Genomic DNA, 22,976 nt, shown 5'->3' with positions numbered 1-22,976 from the left:
CTGACATAAAAGTTATTCATAAATTAGAAACAAAATTTTGAAATGATCATCATGCTCCTAAATAATAAACTGAATCCTGTGCTCTGATAATTGGGACCAGTAGTATGCCACAGTAGAGAGCATCTGTTGTCTATTTAGTGGTGTTATTTTATGCTTCCCTCCAGCCTACAATTAGCCACTGAAGAGGAGCAGCTTTCACGCTGTCTTTTCTATGATAATGGATAGCACTGATAAATCATAGTGGGGGTTTTTCCCACCTCAAAATGTAGAGTCGTGGTTTTCAAAGTATGGTCTTAGGGCCAACAGCATCAGCATCACCCTGGAATTGTCAGATAGACAGGTTCTCAGGCTCCATCCCAGACCTATGGACTGAGAAGCTCTGGGTTGAGACTTGGCATCTCTGTTAGAACAAACCTGCCAGGAGGTGGTGATGCACACTCGACTGTGAGAACCACTGGTGGAGAGTAACCTATTAACCAATTAATAGTCTGTTACCTGCTCTGTCTGGAGCATGGGCCTGCCCCTTTGCAAGAGGCCTCCCAGAGAAAATAAAATTCTTGTCAACCTTGCCTTTTTTTTTTTTTTTTTTTTCATTTTCCCAAAGCTGGAAACGGGAGGCAGTCAGACAGACTCCCGCATGCGCCCGACCGGGATCCACCCGGCATGCCCACCAGGGGGCGATGCCCCGCCCCTCTGGGGCGTGGCTCTGTTGCATCCAGAGCTATTCTAGCGCCTGGACCATCTTTGCTCCAATGGAGCCTCGCTGCGGGAGGGGAAGAGAGACAGAGAGGAAGGAGAGGGGGAGCGGTGGAGAAGCAAATGGGCACCTCTCCTGTGTGCCCTGGCCGGGAATCGAACCTGGGACTCCTGAATGCCAGGCCGACGCTCTACCACTGAGCCAACTGGCCAGGGCGCAACCTTGTCTTTTATCTAATCAACTTACCTTGTTCCGCCTGGAGATGTGAGTTAGGTGGGGAGGAGGGAACTGTGAGAGAGGCAGCTAGGACTCCTGGAAGGAACTGGCTTAGCACAGCTGAGGGCTGCAAGCATGAGTCAGCTGAGTGTCCGCTGAGCCCAAGGGGAGGCTTGGATACCACTGTGTCCATGATGGCTGCTGGACCCACCATCCCAGGAGGAGACTCCTTGTCGGATCTGCCTCTCCTCCTTCATCAGTGGGACAGAAAGAGCTGTATAAATATCTCTTATTGGTGTGTGGTCTGGTTTTAAAGTAAGGAACAGGACTTATCATCATAGGGGTGGCCTATAGGCATACAGCTTTTCTCCTGACTAAGAGATAAACTAGATTGGAAATGATGTCTGCCGAAAGGAGGTACTTAGGACCACAATGGTTCCCACTGACGGCGTGCTCCTTGTGATCATGCCGCCACGTCGGCTGACGAAGCCTGGTGAGAGACCACCGCCTCACTGCATTTCTGCTCCAGACCCTTCCAGAGAGGCACTATTGTCAGCCTATTTATAGGTGGGGAAACTGAGGCTCAAACAGGTTGAGTCAACTCCCTGTTAGAAAGGGACAGAACTAGTACTTAAATTAAGCAGCCTCAAAAGCCCACATGTTTATCCACCACTTTGGGCTTCTTGCCAAGAGTCGAATGGGCCAGAATCGTCCATGATTAGTTTTTCATGAAATCTTGCTTCTCTGCTTACCCTCACCCCCTTACCTTCTGGCCCTTCTCCCACTTACTCTCTCTCTTTTTCCTTAATTTGTTGACAGTCTTTCCCCATCCCAACTGAATGCTTTGCTCTCAGGAGTCTCACTGGGCCGCTCTTTGCCTGATCTGTCCATAGTTAATCCTAAAATAATAACCAAAGATAAGAAATTTGTATTTAAAAAAATGTTCGGGCCCTGGCCGGTTGGCTCAGCGGTAGAGCGTCGGCCTGGCGTGCAGGAGTCCCGGGTTCGATTCCCGGCCAGGGCACACAGGAGAAGCGTCCATCTGCTTCTCCACCTCTCCCCCTCTCCTTCCTCTCTGTCTCTCTCTTCCCTTCCCGCAGCCAAGGCTGCATTGGAGCAAAGATGGCCCAGGCACTGGGGATGGCTCTGTGGCCTCTGCCTCAGGTGCTAGAGTGGCTCTGATTGCTGCAGAGCGACGCCCCAGAGGGGCAGAACATCGCTCCCTGGTGGGCATGCCGGAGTCTGTCTGACTGCCTCCCTGTTTCCAGCTTTGGAAAAATGAAAAAAAAGAAAGAAAAAATGTTCGTACTCTCTCCTGCTTAAAAAAACAAAAACAATGGGTTCTGAATAATATGTATCTGCTGAATGAAGGACCAGCAAGGGGGTCCCTCTTAGATGTTGATGGTATTGGGCTGAGGCAGGTGTTATAAGTAAACCAGGGACTGCAGGAGCCCCAGAGCGTCTTTCTCAAGGGAGCCTGGGTGACTGGCTACACGCGCCAAGGGGTGGCATCTGAATCCAAACTGCCTGTTTCACTTTTCTCTCCCACTCTGATTCTGAATCCCTAGAGCCAGGGGCTAGGACCTGGATCTTTCTAAGAGGACCCCAGTAATACATAAGACGAGGCCAGTTTGGGAAATGCTGACGGAAGCAGTGAACATTCATTTTCTTGCACCTCCAAGCCACCCATTTCAGAAGCTCGCTCTGGGGACCCTGAAGTCAAGAGTCACAGGGCCAGAACTTGAGAACATGGCTCTGGAGCAAATGTCCTCAAACTGGTGAACATGCCAGAAGTCCCCCAAAGGATTGTTAACACACAGATTGTGGGCCCCTTTGGGGTGTCTGATCCAGTTAGCCTGGGGTGAGGGGTTGGGAATTTACATTTCTAATAAGTCCCCAGGTGACTGACAGCTGATGCTGCTGACTTTACCATAAATCATTTTCTAACAAAGTAGGGATAAATGTGTGAATGATTGAGTGACTGGATAAATCAGTAATCAAAACAATAAATGAAACAGACAGGAGCTCCTGGACTTGGCCTGGTGGAATGAGGCTCTGGGCGGCTCCTGCTTTAAATAGCATTAACTGCTCCGCGGAGAGTCAGGGTAGTGCAGCCCAACTGTGGTGATGGTGTGAGCAATGTCTGCCTTCCCAGGGATCCTCCTCATGGAATGATTTCCTCCTACAAGGGCCAGAGCCACGCTGCATGTCTGTAAAGCCAGTAGACGCGGCCACCATCACAGCCGCCTGGCCTGTGCAGGTTCGCATTTGATTCGGACAGACGGTAATGAAACAACAGAGCCAAGAACTGGTGGGCCATTAGCTTTAATCCTAGCTTGCACTCGGCGGGTAAGAAATACAAACAGTGGAAAAACACTTCCCTTTCTATTCAGGGCTCCCAAAGCCACTGACTTATCTGAGTTTCCTAGAATCAAAGGTTTGTACCTCACCAGCCTTATTCACCTCTGTTCCCCATCTCCTCCTCTCTGCACAAACTCTGCACAAACTGGCTTCTCCTTCGGCACTCTGCCATCTTGGCTGCTTCTCCTCTCCTCCATGTGGCCTTTCTCTGCTCTCCCCTCTAATGCTAATCTCAGGAACTGAGAGAGTAAGCTCCTGGTCTGCCCCATTTTATAATATAGAAATCAAAACCTTTAATCCAATATACAAACAAGGAAGTCTCTGATACAAAGTCACTTAGGGTGGGAAAGGCTTAGTCTTAAAACTAAGCCTTAGGCTATAACCACTCTTCCTGCTTACAGCCTGTCCCCCACACTCAATGCAAACTATAAGCGAGCAAACATATATATCATATTTACAAACTTATTTGACCAACAATGTCCCAGGAACGTGTTCCCATTAAGGTCTCTCACAGAACTGACAGAGTCCCAGGTACTGGCTTTTCCTTCTATCTAATTCGTCAAAGGCCCCTTGCATGGTATCGTACTCTGCTCTGGGACAGTGGGCAGGCCCGGGCGGACCTAGTTAAAGAGTAACCTGGCTCTGAGTAGTGGAGACTGTCGTGGTGTAAATGTCAGACATTAACTGAAAGCCAGACGAGAGGCATTTCTGGAAAGACAGATGACCAGTTTCTTCCTTTTACATGTTAGTTGTATATGGATTAAATACCAGTCTGATACTGTAGAAGATTAAATACAGACACAGACAGACACACTTTTGCCTCCACAACCTTACAAATGAATGGAGGAATCCATACAATGTATAAAATATTATAATAAAGTTAATACATAATAAAAATCACTTTCTGTTTAACGATTTGCTGATTCTTATAAATAGCCTTTCCTGCCCCTTCTTTTCTTCCCATTCACCTTTGCTTTCTCTCTTCCTTTATCTGCTTGCACTTGGCCGCTCCTGGAAACATGACACAGAATAGCAGTTCCTGTAAAAAGCTCGAACAGGAAAGACAAATCCCTTTTCAGTCAGTTCTTGTAAGCAGGAAACACGAGAGACTGAAAGGGTCACCGAGTCAGTGCCCTGTTGCTCCTGGCAATTGAGACGATTAATCTGAAGGAGAGGTCAGGGCTGCCCTGGAGCTCAGCCAGAACCTGGGGTCACCCAAGGTCTGGGCCTGGGCTGTCGGGACAGGAGGAGGGAAGTGGCTGGTGAGGCTTGGGTCAGCCGAGGCTCCCAAGAAGGATGTCTGCTCATCCAGATCCTGCATCTGCTTCTCTAGACCTCTGTCTCTGCGTTTGTGGCTTGGCCACAATATCTATTCTGTTGACTTCACAGAGTTGTCGTGAGGGTAAAATGAGTCCACTCCATGTACAGAGACTCCACCCCACACTCACAGCACCGTACTTAGTGGCTGCTTATTTGAACCGGACTCACTGGAAAAGAGAAGAGAATGGCACATACTCGACACCCTGCTGCACTAGGCAAGTGGCTCAACAATGTCCCCACAAACCTCCCAGGGATTCAAACAGCTTTATCAGGCATATACCCTGGCGTGGTGGCCATGATTTAATTAAATCCTCTCAGCAACCCCAGGAGGAAGGTATTTTCTTTCTCTCAGACAGAGGGAGAAGCCAAAGCTCTGAGCCGTTCACTACACCATGCTACACAGGGATTTGAACTCAGATCTGTCTGACTGAAAGCACATTCACATATCACTGTATCCCACTGGCTCGTGGCTCTGATGGATATGGAAATAAAGCCTAGGCCTCCACTTCACATCATTAGGACACCTAAGTAAGCCACGGAGAAAGGAGAGAAGAGATAATGGAATCTCTGCAGAGGTCACCTCACCTCAGGACTGTTTTATGGAGACAGCTGAGGGCGGATGAGAGGCCTCTGTCCACTAAGGGGACATCACCTTGTTATCTTCTCTCTTTCTCCAGTGTCTACGGAGGATAACCCCAAAGCCAGTGGCACACAGGACAACGTTCCTGGCCTCACACAGGTTTCTCTGGCAGTCAGACCAGATGGAACCTAGTCTGGGAACATCTTGAGAGACTTGCAGGGGTCGGAGTGGGCAGGGAGCAGACTCCACTCTAACTCCCTTTCTCAACGCAGCGCTGCCTCCTCCTTCCGGCCTGCTTTCTGATGTCTCCAAGGTTGTTTCATGTAGGGAGAGAGGATGAACGGCGTGGATGTGGCCAATTACGAAACGGCATCCTCTAATCAGGTCACCCAGGCCGCCCCTTGTCTAACCCAGCTGGCTCTGAGCCTTTGCCTGGGGATCATTCTGTTTTGTAACAGTAAAGCTGACCTCAAGCCAGGCCACTCTGTCCAGATCCTTGTTGATCCCAACAAGCACAGCCACTACCTCCCAGGAGAGTTCTGTCTTGCTGGTAGGTCTCCAGAAGCGGGCATTGCTGGGTAGCCAGGGGGGTCAGCAAATGGCCTCTCCCCCTGCATAGACTGCTTGGGTGACCAAGAGTAAGCACCTGCTGATGAGTTTTCCTAAGGTACAGAAGGATTCAGGTTTTCTAGAGATGTGTAAAAAAAGAGCTTCACACAGTTTTTAAGAGAGAATCAAGGTTGCTAAATAGAAGATCATTATACAAAAATCAACTTGTATTTTTATGATCAATCACCATTAAACAACAAGAACTTTTAAAGCTGACATCTATAAGGGAAACAAAAGCTATAAGGGATCAGAAATAAACCTAATGGAATATATGCATGATTTTGATGAAGAAAGTAATAAAATTTCACTGTTTAAGTGTTCTTTAATAGATAAGATGTATTCATGATATGAAGATTCACTATCATTTTAATTCTTCCTAAATTAATCTGTAAACTCAATGCGACTCCTATCAAATCCAGGGAGGGGTTTTTGTGTAACTAGACAAGATGATTCTAACCTTGTGAAAAAGCAAAATAGTTATGTAATTTTGAGGTAAACAAGATGAGTGATCTGCTTTATAGACAACTTGATGAGTACTTTTGACATGATTTGTCTTGGCCACACTAACTCCTGAAGGAGACTAATTATGATTTTGTAAATCTAAAAACAGAAAAATTTAAAAATTACCTTATCCTCAGTCCGAACAACTATTGAAGTTGCTAGAAGTTTGGTGGCACTCCTAAATGCCTGCCTAGAGGGGGCCTGGCATTTGGAAGTACAAATGGGGAGAAGGAGGGAGGGTGGGAGGGGGTTTCTGCACGGGAAGAGTGGATGGGGGCGGGGACCCCGGGATGCACGCTGCTGGGGAGCCGCCACGCTGCTGGGGAGCCGCCAGGCTGGGCCTGCTGGTGTCTAGCACGAGGCCGACGGTCCAGCTGCTGCCTCATGTGTGCTGTCCTGGAATTCTCATTATGTTGCAGGAATCCAGTGCTGGCCGGTGATGAAATTACAGACAGCAGGGTCCAGCCTTGCCTATGTGACCCAAGAGGGGAAACCTCTCTTTTGGATCCTGGCTTTGGAAAACCTCCCAGGCCTCTCTGCCTGGGCTTTGTCCCCAGTTGCCTTCCTGAACTGTTTACCGGCTCCCTCACTTCCCATAGGAAAGCGTCCCTCCGCTGACTTTGTCACCACACTTTTCAGTTAAGTCAGAGCCAGCCCGGGCTAGGGCTGTCCCTAAGCGGACCCCATCAGGTCTGGCACCCAGAGTTGTCAATCAAAAGGAGTGTTATTTTATTTTTAAAAATCTTATTCAGAAACTATTTATTGGGCCTTACAACATCCTCGAGGGACAACATGGGCAAAGTTCCCACCTTGTCTTCAAGGCACATACAGCTCAGAGGAGAAGACAGGTGAGCAGGCAGTTACGAAAGTATGAGGTAAGGGCTGGGGTGGATGTTCCCACAGCAGCCGGATCTAACCTCAGCCTGCGGGTCTCAGAGGCCGCGGGGGAGATGACGGCTCCACCGGGACAGGAGGACCAGGACCTAGCCAGGTGCTCTGCGTAAGGCTGGGCATGGAATGAGGTGACGTTATGATGGTACAGAGGGAAACTTCCAGACAAAGAAAATAGCCCAGAAAGGCCTTGTGGCAAAGAGCAAGGGCAAAAGGAATATCACGGCTAAAGGGGTTGGGAGGGGAAATTCTGGGGTCAGGGAAACCAGGGGAGAGACTGGGAACAAAAGCATCCTTTAAGTCCTCAAGGAGTCTACTGGAAGAGGCTCCTTCCCTCCCTTTCTTTCCTTCGGTCTCCCTCATTAAATATTTCATGGCTCTTTTCTGCATTGGCATTGCATTGGTGACTCCAGATGAGAAAGGCTGGTGGCAGTGGGGTTGGGGTGGGAAGAGATGTGTGGTAGGCAGAATTACTGCTGAAATAGCAGGAAAAAAACCAGGTCATTTCCTAATCCCTGGAAAGGGATTTTGCAGGTGTGATTCAATTAGAGATTTTTTAAAAAAAATATTTTATTTGATTTTTAGAGAGAAAGGAGAGAGAATGAGGGGGGGGGGGAGGAGCAGGAAGCATCAACTCCCATATGTGCCTTGACCAGGCAAGCCCAAGGTTTCGAACTGGCAACCTCAGTGTTCCAGGTCGACGCTTTATCCCACTGCACCACCACAGGTCAGGCTCGGTTAAAGATCTTGAAATAGGGAGATTAATCTGGATTATCTGGGTGGGTACAAGGTAATCACAAGAATCCTTAACAGTTGGAAGAAGTAGGCAAAGGTCAAAGTCCAAGAGAGATCTGAAGATAGGATCAAGCTGGAGGAAGGGACCAAGAGCCAAGGAATGTAGGCAGCCTCCAGAAGGAATGCAGCCCTGCTGACACCTTGGTTTTAGTTCAGTGAAATACATTGAGACATGTGACCTTGAGAACGGTAAGATGAATACATTTATGTTGTTTAAAACCACTACATTTGTGGTAATCTATGTCAGCAGCAGTAGAAAACTAAGATAAGCCAAACTGATTTTAGAGTGATTCAGTAAATCATTTGGCTAGAGAGAGATGGTGAGAGAAAGGCCTCATGGGATTTCTGAGTCAGGCATTTGGGGAACCCAGGCGCCATTCCCTGAGCTAGGGCTCAGTGGAGAGGACTTGGGGGAGGTGGGATGCTGATGACATATTCCATTGTGGACTCGTGAGGTTTGAATGTCTATGAGGGTTCAAGGCAAAGAGATTCAGCAAGCAGTTGTCTGCCAGGAACGAGACTGACCTGGAGACTGGGGTTGTACATGATAACTAAAGTTGTGGGTCAGGTTGAGATAAAGAGTGACAATGAAAAGGTTGCTGAGGACAGAGCCTGACATTTGAGAGGAAATCTCTCTGTAAGTAGAGACTCAGAACAAAACAGAGCTCTGGTGGATTCTTCTTGTTCTGTAAACCCTTCTACTGTACTCTTGTATTCTCTTCGCCCCTGGGGTTCTTATACAACGTCTTATGTACAAATGGGCAGCTTTCAGATCTGTCCTCCTGAATTCCCTCCTTTATCCCTGTCCCCATACAGGGGCTTCAAAATATGCCTGGGCTCCAGACCCCATGCTTTCTTCAGGCCCAGCAGCACCCCTCTTGCAAGTTGGGAACATGCCGGTCTGCACACAGCCGGCAGCAGCATGCCTGCCGTCTATGAGGGGCCGGCTCTCCCAGGCAGCACCCCATAAAGGCCTCATCTCGCAGGTGGTCTGGGCAATCTCCCTGACCTCCCTCCTCCCTACCCTTGTCTGTCCATTTAGTCCTGACCTGTTCTTCCCCACGCTCTTCTTTCTGGTTCTCCCGCTCAGATTCTGGCCCCATCTGAAGGAGGCAGCCTTCCTGACTCTGCTCCTGGTGTTTGAACTTGAGCTTAATTTTACTGTTTTCAGGATTAGAGAACCTCCGCCCTACTCTCCAGCGTTTGCAGATACTGTTCTCTTTGCCTGGAACTCCCTTCTGGAAGAAACCATCAGATTGGCCTGACTCAACTTTCAAAGCACTTTTACAGGACATCTGTGTATACTGGAGCTACATTCATTTTATGTAGCCTGTGGATTATAAAGGACAGTTTTCTGGCCTGTGTTCCTCTTCTTGACCACGAGGTCCCTGGGAACAGGGACTCTGGTTCATTTATTTCAGTATCCGTGGCTCCTTGAGAACATGGTTGAATGATGGTTTTTGTTGAACTGAACTGAACCCTTCTAAATTGCATCTCTCTGTCTTCACTCTGGCAGCGAGGTGAGCTTGTACAAGCAGGCGGATTTATTTTTCTTCTGACAGGCAGTGCACTAATTAGCAACAGGTGAATAGCATGCCCAAATCCTCGTGCTTCACTTACATAACAAACCGTTTTTCTCCACCTCCATTAGAGGCCTCCAGGCATTACGCAAAAGCCCCAGTGGCTGCCTCATCTCCACAGCCAGAAGCTTTAGGGACAACACAGGTCTCCACCTCCCTGACAGATTACCTGCCTTTGGCTGCACCTGTCTTGCCTGACAAAGTGAGCCAGGCTGAAAGGACTCGCCTCTGTCTTGGAATGTTTTGGCAGGCCTGGGACCCAGCCGGAGAGAGCCAGGAGGAATGTGTGGCTGACAGGAGGGGAGAGGCGGGAGTAGGGCTAAAGAGTGACTGAGGGTGTCTCTCAGTCTCCAAGGATATAAAACTCCATCTTCCCCAGGGGCGGGGGCAGGAAGCAGTGTTGGGAAATGCTAGAATAACTGAACTTGAGAAATGAAAACGGGGGAGCAGTTACTCACCTGTCACATGCCGCCCTCTGAGCCCTTGCTTCCAAAGGGAAGGACCAGCTGGTGCAGGACTTAAGGACACTTCTCAGTTGCTTTGCCGATTCAGACAGCTCAGAGGAAGCCAAATGCAGCCAGAGTCCCATCCTCCCACATCTCTTGTTTACTTTGTTGCATTTCCCCCAACTTAGAAAAAAAGGCAGATCAAGTCGATCAAACTACGTTCTGGCCCTGTTGTACCCTCCTCCTCACCCTCAAGGTTAAAATAGCTGGCCCAATAATGTGCATAATAACCCTGGAAACATCAGCTGTTTGTCATATAAACTCGGTACATCCCTGCAAAGCACGTTTTAAAACAAGAGCTAAACATCAATCGACAAATAGCAAAGGGGTAAAATATTTAGTACATTCATAGTTCAATGGGCTTGCCATTCTGCTGACGTCGAGGTGGTTCTCATACAAGCTTCCTTCAGCATCACCGGAAGGGCTGGTTAAGGAGCAGGTTGCGGGCCCCACCCCTAAAGGTTCTGTTGCTTTAGGTCTGGGGTTAGGTATAGTATTTGCATTTCTAAGTTCCCAGGTGATGTTGCTGCTGGTCCAGGGACCCTGCTTTGAGAACCACTGTTTTGTGTTTTGTTTGTCTTAACATCTAAAGAAACTTATTTAGAGAGCAATAAAAAGAAACACAGAAATCCAAAAACAAAAACCAAACAGACACCAAAGGTATTGTATGAAAACCTGGCCTCAGGGCAGTCACAAATAGAAGATCTCTGGACACTTTTCGTTGTCCCTTTGTGTGGTAGGTCGCCCTCTTCCAGAAGCAACCAAGGTCCAGGAAAAATGGCGTTCCTAAAGGAGGTACCCTGGGATTCATAGCCTTTCTCCTTCTTGGCTCCTACATTGGCCTCCTGGTGCACAGCTAAATGCGGACAAATGTCAAGGTGCAGCACATCTAAGACCGCGTGCGGGATTTGGAGGTGACAGGCTCAGCTGGTGTTAACCAAATATACACTGCAGTTATTTCCAAATCTTCCCTGGTCCTCTCTAACCCTCCAACCCCGAGGCTAGTATCTTCTAAGCAGACCTTAAAAGCCAATGCTCCCAGAACACATGGACCTCTTTGTGGAAACTGAGTCATTGCCGATGTTCTCAATTTCCTGGGCAAGTCGAGATAATTTTCTGCTTGGACTCTGTGTACTTTTTGCTTCACTTCAATATCATTCTCCCATAGGCTGCAACAGTCTCAGTCACCCTCCACAAGACTTCTGGAGTGGGACTCTGCTGTCCCTTCCCTGCTCTGAGGTGACAGCATCAGGCTCAGCTCCTCCAGAGAATTCTCATCCCTCCCCCAGCAAGCTGTGGCCCAGCTGCCGCGGCCTACTTTAGACCACTCTGCAGTGTAAGGAAGCCTCTCTCTCTATCCCCTGGGGATGATCTCTCACTTTCTAGGCAATAACTTCACTCCAGTGAACCTGCCCCATCCCCACTCCTAAAGGCTGGATTAAAAATTTGGTGGAGGGAGGAGGTAGAAGGATGAAGTGGGGGGTGGGAGGAGGGAGGAGGGAGGAGGTAGAGATCATTTGCTTATGAAATATTCGTCATAGGGTGAAGCAGTTTCTTGTTCTTCTTCCTTTACACTAAAAAAAAAAAAAGCAATTCGGTGTTGTTTTTATTTGGGGCAAGGTTCTCTAATCAGTTCTGTATTTATGATCTGTCTAATCAGACTCTGACCACCATTGCTGAACCCTCAGCTCTGTGACTGTAGGCTGTGCTTTAGTGAGAGAAACTTATACATTGCTTGCAAGCAGTTTCTAATATTTTTTTGAAGAAAAGAATGCTTTGCTCTCATGTGATTTGATTGTCCTTAGCTTAGCTGTATGATGAGATTCATAATAACAATATTATACCTGATGTAGACTTTGCCTTAGAAAATATCTTAAATTAAAAAATATATATATATAGCCTGACCAGGTGGTGACGCAGTGGATAGAGCGTCAGACTGGGATGCGGAGGACCCAGGTTCGAGACCCCGAGGTCGCCAGCTTGAGCGTGGGCTCATCTGGTTTGAGCAAAGCTCACCAGCTTGAACACAAGGTCCCTGGCTCCAGCAAGGGGTTACTCAGTCTGCTGTAGCCCCGTGGTCAAGGCACATATGAGAAAGCAATCAATGAGCAACTAAGGTGTCACAACAAAAAACTGATGATTGATGCTTCTCATCTCTCTTCATTCCTGTCTGTCCCTCTCTCTGACTCTCTCTCTCTCTGTCCTTGTAAAAAAAAAAAAGTAAAAAAAAATATATATATTTTAATTTTTATTATTTATTTATTTTTTTATTTTTTTATTCTTTACAGAGACAGAGAGAGAGTCAGAGAGAGGGATAGACAGGGACAGACAGACAGGAACAGAGAGATGAGAAGCATCAATCATTAGTTTTTTGTTGTGATATCTTAGTTGTTCACTGATTGCTTTCTCATATGTGCCTTGACTGGGGGCTATAGCAGACCGAGTAACCCCTTGCTTGAGCCAGCGACCTTGGGTCCAAGCTGGTGAGCTTTGCTCAAACCAGATGAGCCCGTGCTCAAGCTGGCGACCTTGGAGTCTCGAACCTGGGTCCTCTGCATCCCAGTCAGACGTTCTATCCACTGCGCCACCACCTGGTCAGGCAAAAAAAAAATATTTTTGAGGTTGAAAAAAGTAAGAGAATAATTTTCTCCTGGAGGAAATTGCTATGTGCAAATGCTCAGTGGTTCTTCCACTAACCCGCAGCTTTCTGGGACTGTGTGCTGGCATCCTCGGTATGGCTCGAGGAGGGAGCCATGCTATTTCTTACCTCTGATCACACGGAACAATTGCTAGGACTCATGAAGCAATCGTTCGAGCCGGGGCAGCAGAGTCCAAGGTCTGACTTGGCATCTGATTCAAGGACAAAGGTCTCTATGCCATCTGAGCCAATACCAAGAACTGGTCACTGCTGCGTGCCATTCACAGCTCACATCTGGGGGTTAAGAAATCCAGACTCAGAGCCAAAGATGCCCTCCTGGCTGCGCATGAATGCTGTCACCGACGGACGCTGCGCCGAGTGTGGCAATCCAGCGAGCAGCTAACCAAACACAAAGGGGTCACTCAAGTGCAATGGTCACTCTCCTCTGCTCCAGTCCTCCTGCTCTGGAGGAGACCCTTCCAGAGGGGCCATGTGCTGATCATCGCTGGACAGTGTGAATTGGAACCATTACAGAAACAACAGAATGATGATTGGCAGAGACATCTACCCCCGCCCCTCTCACCCCAGCCCTTTGTCACACAGAGTGGTCAGCCTGGGCCGGGCCCCTGGGGTTTGGGCCACACTTGCTCAAATTACTCACTCATAAGTGGCAGAGTGAGGTCACTGCTGGGTGAGTTCATGACCTCCACACTCCCGGGGCTGGGGTGGGCGGCGGCCTAGTGGGGTCATTAACCATTGCTCCCAACAGAGGGCTTTGCTGAGAAGAATAGGCTGCATTCTTAAACATTCTATTTTTTTTTAATTTTTTATTTTTAAAGACTTTATTTATTCATTATAGAGAGGGGAGAGAGAAAGAGGGAAGGGGGGAGGAGCAGGAAGCATCAACTCCCATATGTGCCTTGACCAGGCAAGCCCAGGGTTTTGAACCGGCAACCTCAGTGTTTCCAGGTTGACGCTTTATCAACTGCGCCACCACAGGTCAGGCCTAGGCTGCATTCTTGAAATGAAATCCCTTTTAAAATTTCCACCTCATTTCAAACTCAAGAAGGGATTGGGGGAGTGGGGTTCTGCAATCCTAATCAGAAAAATTAAAGGCAGAGAAAAACTTGGGGGGGGGGATCATTTTTAAAGGGCATTTAGAGCAAAAATAATTTTCTCTTCTTTCCCAATGGAGCTCTTCGGGCCTGAGTTGTCCTCTTTCGGGTTCTGTGGCCTGTGCTCGCTCTCCTCTGCAGAGGGCTCACACCTGGGCATCGGGGAGCCAGGGGTTCTCCTGGGGCACCACAGACAAAGCAGTCCAAGTGACTGTAAGTGGGACAGGTCATGACGATTGTCTTACTTTTCTAGGGGGTGCTGGGCAGGAGGAAGTTACAGGAGGTCCCACAGAACAAATGCAGCCAAACAGAAAGCCAGGCATCACCCCTGAGGGAGGAGGGCTAACACCCCTGCCGGAGCTTCCCTGACCAAGGCCCACCAAAGGGCTTCATTCCCCTGAGCACAGGAGGGCTGGCTGTGGGGGCTTCTGGCCAGAGGAAATGACTATTCTTGATAATAATAAGCATTAATTGAACATTTGCTATAGACTAGGCACTGTTCTAAGCATTGACATGCATTAGCCTAATTAATAACCCTATGAAGCAGGGGCTATTATTATTATTATTATTATTATATATTTTACAGGTGAGAGAACTGAGGCAGAGAGGCTAATTTGTTCAAGGTCACCCTTGTAGGAAGTGTCAGAGACCAGTCACCTCTAAATCCAGAGCCAGTGTTCTTAATGTACACATTCTGCTGTTTCATGCCCTTCGCTGTTTGTGTGGGTGGTAAGGACAACTAGTTATGTAGTACATTGAATATGCCTAAGTAGGCGTGCATATGTGACCGCATTTGATTTCTTTGTGTGACAGCCCTAGGAGGTAGGCAGATGTTGAGGACACTGAGACAGAGGTCAAGCACCTTTCTCAAGATCACCTTACTAGTTAGTAAATAAGCTACTCAGGGCTTCTGCTTCTGAAGAAATGTTTGCTCCATTGACTGACAGGAAATCCTATATGTTGGATTAAGAGAGAGAAGTCACGCCCAACATGGAACTTGGGGTATCAGATGATTAAGAACCCAGGTCCGACCCATCATGACCTGCTTATAGAATAGAATGGAATAATCACCTTGATATGCTTTTGGGCTGCAGGGACAAGACAGGCCTGTCTCTCCTTAGGTGATGGATGTTGATTGTAAGGCCAGAAGAGGAAGTGAGGAGCTGTGGAAAGCCATCAACAATGGTACAGGTGTGCTTTGTCTCAGGGCTCCCTGAGCTGGTCCATGGGAGTGTGTTGGTCAAATAAGTTTGTAAATTATGATTTTTATGTTTGCTCACTTATAGTTTGCATTGGGGGCTGGGCAGCACCAGGTATATATGACCTGTGAAATTGCAAATAACTTTCCTGCTTGGGAAGGGCCATTGTTTTGTTAATGTTTGCTGGAGGAATGGTTTTGATGCCAGAAAGTTTTGAAAAGAGAGCAGAAGGAGAAAGAGGCTGAAAAAGAAGCCATGTTTTGCAAGGAGAGCAGAGAGAATGCAGAGTGCTGAGAGAGAAGCCAGTTTGTGCAGAAAGAGAGAAGGTGTGCAGATTGGGAACCAGAGCTGAGGGATTTTTGTAAGCTCTGCTGAGACTGATGGGAGCCTTTGATTCTAGGAGAAACCAGAGAAGATTCTTCTGGTGGTGGAACTGGAGGGAAGTGTTTTCCCTGTTGTGTTGCTCGTCAGCTGGTGCGACACTTTAATAAAGGAATGGCTTACTATTTTTTGGCTCCACTGTTTCTTTACCGTCTGCCTGAATCCAATGGAAACATGCATGTGAATGGCCACGACGGCAGCGACTACTGGCCTTACAGAGCACCTTGAAAAAGTGGGACAGTGGCTGGTCCTTACTGAGAGAGCTCCGGCTTCTTGTGGTTTCTCCAGTGTGATTGCTGTGAGAACCTTGTATTCATCCTCCTGACCCAAGCAGATCTGAGGATCTGGTCACCATCAATACGAGAACCCTTTTTGGATAGCATGCTCACCTGCCACCTCCCAGGGGGTTAGCCTCATTTGGTCCAGTGTGTGTATTGCTTTTGGCCCTAGACATCTTCTGTGTTCCAGGCAGTCCTGAGCATGACCGCAAAACTGATTTTCTTTAATATGCAGGGCACCATCCAGAGTAACGTCAGCAAAAGAGCTTCCTGGGGCCCTCTCCTTAGAGCAGGGCTGAGGGCTCACTAGACAGGAACCATCAGTGGCCTGTTAAATACAGAGGTAAAGCTAGAAGAGACCTTAGAAACCACTTTGTTTTACTGAAAGTCAAATATAGTGACTCAAGACATTTGCTTACCTGACTGGTGGTGGTGCAGTGGATAGAGCATTGACCTGGGATGCTGAGGTCCCGGGTTAGAAACCCTGAGGTCGTGGCTTGAGTGCAGGATCACCAGCTTGAGCGTGGGGTCCCTGGCTTTAGCATGGGATCGTTGAGATGACCCTGTGGTCGCTGGCTAGAGCCCAAAGGTTGCTGGCTTGAGCCCAAGGTTGCTGGCTTGAGCAAGGGGGTCACTGGCTCAGCTGTAGCCCCCCGGTCAAGGTACGTATAGGAAAGCAGTGAGTGAACAACTAAAGTGTCACACTATGAGTTGATACTTCTCATCTCTCTCCCTTCCTGTCTGTCTGTCCTTGTCTGTCTGTCTCTCTTACACACACACACACACACACACACACACACACACACAAAAGGAAAAGGAAAAGAAAAGGACATTTGCACAGGGCCACTGGAGCTGTTTGTGGCAGTGCTGGCAGCAGAGCCCACTCCTGATGCCACAGCACATTTTCTGCTGTCCCAAGAGATGTCAGGAGGACCACCATCTGCTCTGCTGAATGCTTGCTAACTGTTGCCCAGTAGTTAGAAAAAAAAAAAAAAAGCAGGACTTTCTTGGGTACTAACATTTCCATACCCCACCCCTTCCACCAAATCCCTGCTGCCTCATTTAATGTAGACTCAGTGTAGAATGGATGAAAAGGCATGAGGAAACCCCATGCAATGGAGCCAGGAATCTGTCTGCGAGAGGGAGAGGTGTGGAAGGATCAAGCAGGTGGGCCGGTATCAGAAACCATGTGTCTTCTAGCCAGCGGCACTGTGCCCAGTGCTGCCCAGGCTTCCTGGCCCTGTCTGCAGGCCTCCATGCCCCCAAAGGGGTGATGCAGCCAGAGGGCACGGAGAACCCACGAGGCATGGGACACCAAGTAAACAGCCCCTAGGAATTTCTTCTACTCGAATTTCAGTTCATTTACTTGGGAGCATCTGTCCTTCCCCGTTGGGGAAAGGGATAATGGGGGTGGGGGAGGCTAAAATTACAAAGTCCTTCTGCCTGAAGGAGGCTGTGTGGTTTGGAGGTGCAGGGGTTCCCAATCACCGTTCCCAGGATGTTGTGATGACAGAGGGCGAAGAATGTGGAGACTGAGAAGGAAGACCCTGTTCTCAGTGACAGCCTCTACCTCTTTAAACAGTGGGTTCTTTTTTTATTTTATTTATTTATTTATTTATTTATTTATTTATTTATTTATTTATTTATTTCAGAGACAGAGAGTGAGTCAGAGAGAGGGACAGACAGGGATAGACAGACAGGAACAGAGAGAGATGAGAAGCATCAATCATCAGTCTTTCATTGCGCGCTGCAACACCCTAGTTGTTCATTGATTGCTTTCTCATATGTGCCTTGATTGCGGGCCTTCAGCAGACCGAGCAACCCCTTGCTGGAGCCAGCGACCTTGGGTTCAAGCTGGTGAGCCTTTCCTCAAACCAGATGAGCCCGCACTCAAGCTGGTGACCTCGGAGTCTCGAACCCGGGATCTCTGCATCCCAGTCCGACGCTCCATCCACTGCGCCACCGTCTGGTCAAGTTGTTTCAGGTGACAATTCTGTGGCTAACGCTTTTGAGAAGCTCTAATCTAGTGGGAGAATGTAGAAAGGGAGAGAGCAAGGTTTCGGGCTCACTCCTGCCACTAGCTTTGGAGTGACCTTCATCAATGCTGCCCATCCTGAGAGCCAGACTTTGGTCATTTCCACTTCCAGGAAGTCTCACCTGGGCCCTATCCTCCCTTTGTTATGGGAAAGGAGTCACGGTAACAACCTGGGCAAGCTGCCCTTCCTTGGAAATGTTCTCAGTGTTCTACCTATACTGTCAGGCTCGCCCCGTAGCTCATGGGTCCTCAATCTCCCCCGCTCACCTGCCATTTCATCCCTAAAGTCTTTCTCAGATGAGTTCAAAGGTGTGACACTAACTAGGAAGATAAAAAAAAAAGATTAAAGATCAAGGTTTTATTATTATATAAATTGACAAGAAAGAAGAAAGTTTGGGGCAAAGGAGAGAGCAGGAAGGGGGGGGGAGGGATTTCAAGCCTGCAAACACTTTCAAGGCTACTTTTAGAAATTAACATTTACTACCTCCTCAGACAAGCTTGGTGTATTCAGTAGAAGGGGATGCAGCATTTGAGGCAGCTCTTGTTGGCTCTGGTTCAGCAAAGCACACTAATTAGGATGAAGTAGGAAGCAAGAAAGGACACAATTACTCAACTGATTCCAAATGAGGCTCATTGAACCAATGGGAAGCTTGCCACGGTAACACACCCTGTTGGAAAGGTCAAAATCATCAAATGAAAGTTGCAGACAGATCAGGAGTGTACTCTGACGTTCACCCAGGACTGACATGTTCAGAGCCATGAAAACGACTGGCTCCTTTGCTGACTGCTGAGTTCCCCAACACCAGCTTGCTCTCCAAATTCCATGACGAGCATAATACTCTGCCTCCCCCGGTGCCTTCTTGCTGTTCCGTGCAGTTATCTATTAAAGGAAAGATGACTTTTCAAAATAGCATTCCCTATGTAGTAGGCGTTCAGGTGGGGGGACTTAAGTGATTTGGAAAGTATTGATGACAGAGAACATAAAGAGGGAAAATAATGCAATTATAAACAGGTTAGCAAATCTGGATTTTTATTTTATTTTATTTATTTTCAACTCTTACTAACTTTGCTTTATTACTAAGCCCTTCAGGGGGATATGGATGGACTACGCCAGCCTTACCACCAGGTCCCTGGACTGATTGATGTTCATTTACATTCAAGGTCTCCAATTAGGTCACCAACAGCCCTGTAGGAAGCTGTAGGTTTGGAGGCTCGGACTTCCAAGCTGGAACTGGGGTGGCGAGGTTGGGGGTGGAGGGACGGGCAAGAAACATGTACAGTGCTGAGGACCACTGTGGAGCTCAGGCCGAGGCTGGCCCCTGGGGCTACACCGGCCTTTGGGTCTGGGCGACCCCTCAGCTTCACTTGGTGCCCAGTTCCTTTCCAGATGTGGCACAGGGAGTCCAAAATATAGACATTTTCCAGCCTTGTAGTTGATCCTTAAAACTAGCGAAGCTGGATTTTTAAAAGTCATTTATTGAGAATATTTATGCCCCAAAAATAGAGGTTATAAAAGAAAAAAAAAAAGACCTAAACTTCCCTTTGAGATTCTTAGGAACAAATGGATTTCAGACCAAGAGGATGATAGCATAGTAATTCAACTCCCTTCTCCCCATGACTAAAAATAAGGATGATTAAAGAATGGAATCTTAGCTCCCTGTCATCCCAGACTGCCAGGCCTTGTCCCTGCACCTGCAAATTGAGCAAGCAAGCGCACTGGAGCAAAAGAATTGCCTTTATAAGTATTTTTATATTATTAAGGCAGTAAGATTGAGGGCCACAACGTCATTGTTGGATTCCCTTTGGGGTCCTTCTCTGGCCTCTGGCCAGTGCTTTCTTGGTGGGTCAGAGTCCACGCTTACTGACCCCCAAGTCACCTGCCTTCTCAGACCACCTGTGTATGTGTCCCTGTGTCTTCTGTGGCTGGTGGCAATTTGCACGTCCTCCAGAATTTCTCAAGTTGGAACTCCAAACACCATCTGCACAATTGGGAATGTCGTCCTTATCTCACAGCCTGGCTTCTCCAATCAGGGATTTCTCCATGCCGCTCACTGCATTTACATTAGGTGCGCACATCGCCACAGCTATGAGAGAAGACAGAGCCAGTGAGCAGTTGAAGCTGTCACTTCAACAACTTCTTAGACATTGCAAAATTATTCCAGTAAACCACAGAACCAAAGAATGTCTCTGTTGTGCACATCAGTGGTGGGTCAGCTGCTTCACACCAGTTTGGCAGAACTGATACCTAATTTTTTGTTGAGTTCAGCTAACCAGTTGTTAAAATGGCACTTAATCAGGGTTCTCTCTAAGGTGGGTGCCTGGGCAGTGCCCCAATGTGGAAATCACAAATTTACATTCCTTACTCTTTTTAAAATTTTTTTTTATTGATTTTAATTTATTGTGCTTACATAGATTGAAGTGTTTCACTGAATATATCTCCCTCCCAACCCGTGTTCCCCTTGATACCTCCTTTGACCCCTCCACCCCAACGCCCTCCCTCCTTCCCTTCAGGATTTGCAGTACTGCTCTCTATAACGCTGTATTATGTATATATCATTTCACTGACCTCTTTCCCTTCTCTGATCCCATCCTCTCATCCCCTTTCCCTCTGACCGCTTTCCCTCTGCTCCTTTTGATCCTGCCTCTGCCTCTATTCTGTTCCTCAGTTCACATTGTTCATTAAATTCCTCATATGAGTGAGGTCATATGGTAGTTTTCTTTCACTGCCTGGCTTATTTTACTTAGCATAATAGTCTCCAGGTCCATTCATGTTGTTGCAAAAGGTAAGATTTCCTTCTTTTTTATGGCCACGTAGTATTCCATTGTGTATATGTGCCATTGCTTTTTAATCCTCTCATCCACTGATGGACACTTGGGCTGTTTCCAGATCTTGGCTATTGTAAACAATGCTGCAATAAACATGGGGGTGCATTTCTTCTTTTGAATCAGTGGTTTGGTATTCTTAGGATATATTCCTAAAAGTGGAATGGCTGGGTCAAAAGGCAGTTTGATTTTTAATTTTTTTAGAAATCTCCATACTGTTTTCCCCAGTGGCTGCATCAGTCTGCATTCCCACCAGCAGTGCAGGAGGGTTCCCTTTTCTCCACATCCTTGCCAGCACTTATTATATGTTGTTTTGTTAATGAGCGCCATTCTGACTGGTGTGAGATGGTTTCTCATTGTGGGTTTTTTTTGTTGTTGTTGTTGTTTTTTTACGGACACAGAGAGAGAGTCAGAGAATATACAGGGACGGACAGACAGACAGGAACAGAGAGATGAGAAGCATCAATCATTAGTTTTTTGTTGCGCATTGTCACACCTTAGTTGTTCATTGATTGCTTTCTCATATGTGCCTTGACCGTGGGCCTTCAGCAGACCGAGTAACCCCTTGCTAGAGCCAGCGACCTTGGGTCCAAGCTGGTGAACTTTTGCTCAAACCAGATGAACCCGCGCTCAAGCTGGCGACCTCGGGGTCTCGAACCTGGGTCCTCGGCATCCCAGTCCGACGCTCTATCCAGTGCGCCACTGCCTGGTCAGGCTCATTGTGGTTTTAATTTACATTTCCCTAATGATGAGTGATGTTGAACATTTTTTCATATGCCTATTGGCCATCTGTATTTCCTCACTGGAAAAGTGTCTATTCAGTTCTTTTGCCCATTTTTTGATTGGATTGTTTACCTTCCTGGTGTTGAGTTTTACAAGTTCTTTATAAATTTTGGTTATTAACCCCTCATCAGACATATTGTTGACTATGTTCTCCCATTGTGTGGTTGTCTTTTTATTTTGTTCATATTGTTTTTAGCTGTGCAAAAGCTTTTGAGCTTGATATAGTCCCATTTGTTCATCCTGTCTTTTACTTCACTTCCTGTAGAGATAAATCAGCAAATATATTGCTGTGAGAGATGTCGGAGAGCTTACTGCCTGTGTTTTCTTCCAAGATGATTATGGTTTCATGACTTACATTTAAATCTTTTATCCATTTTGAGTTTATTTTTGTGTATAGTGTAAGTTGGTGGTCTAGTTTCATTTTTTTGCAAGTACTGGTCCAATTTTCCCAACATCATTTATTTAAAAAGCTGTCTTTACTCCATTGTATGCTCTTACCTCCTTTGTCAAATATCAGTTGTTCATAAAGGTGTAGATTTATTTCTGGGTTCTCTCTTCTGTTCCATTGATCTGTATGCCTGTTCTTCAGCCAGTACCAAGCTGTTTTGAGTACAATGGCCTTGTAGTATAACTTGATATCAGGAAGTGTGATACCACCCACATTATTCTTCTTTTTCAAGATTGCTGAGGCTATTCGTGTTCTTTTTTGGTTCCATATAAATTTTTGGAGTACCTGTTCTATAACTTTGAAGTATGCCATTGGTATTTTAATAGGAATTGCATTGAATTTATAGATTGCTCTGGGTAATATAGACATTTTAATGATGTTTATTCTTCCTCTCCATGAACACAGTATATGCTTCCACTTGTTTGTATCTTCCTTGATTTCTTTTATCAATGTTTTATAATTTTCCGAGTACAAGTCTTTAACCTCCTTGGTTAAATTGACTCCTAGGTATTTTCATTTTTGTTGCTGGAATAGTGAAGGGAATTGGTTCTTTAATTTCTCTTTCAGACAGTTCATTGTTGGTATATAAAAATGCCACTGATTTCTGAATATTAATTTTATATTCTGACACCTTGCTGAATTCATTTATCAGGTCAAATGGTATTTTGACTGAGACTTTAGGGTTTTCTATGTACAGTATCATTTTATCAGCAAATAATGATAGTTTTACTTCTTGTTTTCCAATTTGGATGCCTTTTATTTCTTCTTCTTGTCTGATTGCTGTGGCTAGGACTTCCAGGACTATGTTGAATAAGAGTGGTGAAAGAGGGCACCCCTGCCTTGTTCCTGATCTTAAGGGGATTGCTTTTAATTTTTGCCCATTGAGTATGATGTTGGCTATGGGTTTGCCATAGATGGCCTTTATCATGTTGAGGTATGTTCCCTGTATTCCCAATTTGCTGAGAGTTTTAATCATAAATGGGTGCTAGATTTTATCAAATGCTTTTTCTGCGTCTATTGATATTATCATGTTATTTTTCTTCTTCCTTTTGTTTATGTGATGAATCACATTGATTGTCTTGTGAATATTGTACCAGCCATTTCTCCTCAAAATAAATCCCACTTGATCACTATGTATAATTTTTTTCATGTATTGCTAGATCCAGTTTGCTAATGTTTTGTTGAGAATTTTAGCATCTAAATTCATCAGGAATATTGAC

The sequence above is a fragment of the Saccopteryx bilineata genome, chromosome 3 (assembly GCF_036850765.1).
Source record: "Saccopteryx bilineata isolate mSacBil1 chromosome 3, mSacBil1_pri_phased_curated, whole genome shotgun sequence".
Classification (NCBI taxonomy): domain Eukaryota; kingdom Metazoa; phylum Chordata; class Mammalia; order Chiroptera; family Emballonuridae; genus Saccopteryx; species Saccopteryx bilineata.
This window is presented reverse-complemented; position numbering follows the sequence as displayed.